The sequence below is a fragment of the Bombus impatiens genome, unplaced genomic scaffold, assembly GCF_000188095.3.
Source record: "Bombus impatiens unplaced genomic scaffold, BIMP_2.2 scf_1162, whole genome shotgun sequence".
Lineage (NCBI taxonomy): Eukaryota > Metazoa > Arthropoda > Insecta > Hymenoptera > Apidae > Bombus > Bombus impatiens.
Genome location: NT_177581.1, coordinates 60726 through 61007, shown reverse-complemented (window position 1 = coordinate 61007; position 282 = coordinate 60726). Strand labels below are relative to the sequence as shown.

General features: G+C 66.0%; 1 protein-coding gene across 3 annotated transcripts in view; it reads left to right on the top strand.

Annotated features, from left to right (window-relative positions):
• The window catches only part of LOC100741956 (UBA-like domain-containing protein 2), a 90003-nt gene that overhangs the window by 58139 nt on the left and 31582 nt on the right, over positions 1–282 (top strand). The gene's annotated exons all lie outside the window — the stretch shown is intronic.

The window sequence follows — 282 nt, the reverse complement described above, 5'->3', positions numbered from 1 at the left end:
GGCGCCTGCGCCGTCACCGTTGGCGGCGGAGGTGGTGCTTTCCGCGGTTCCGGTAATCCTGTGGTACGACTTGCTGAGCGTGCCCGCAACGGTCGAGTGGAAAGAGCACGACGACATTTCGTCGTCGGATCTCAACCTCCCACCGCCGCATTCACCCCACGAAGATCCCGGGCCGACGGCATAAGGTTGGGTTCCTCCGTCCCTCTCCGTGACCGCCCGGTTCACGTGTCCCCTTCACCTTTGCCAGACGCATGAGCGTGTCCGGGGGCCTGGCGGCCCACC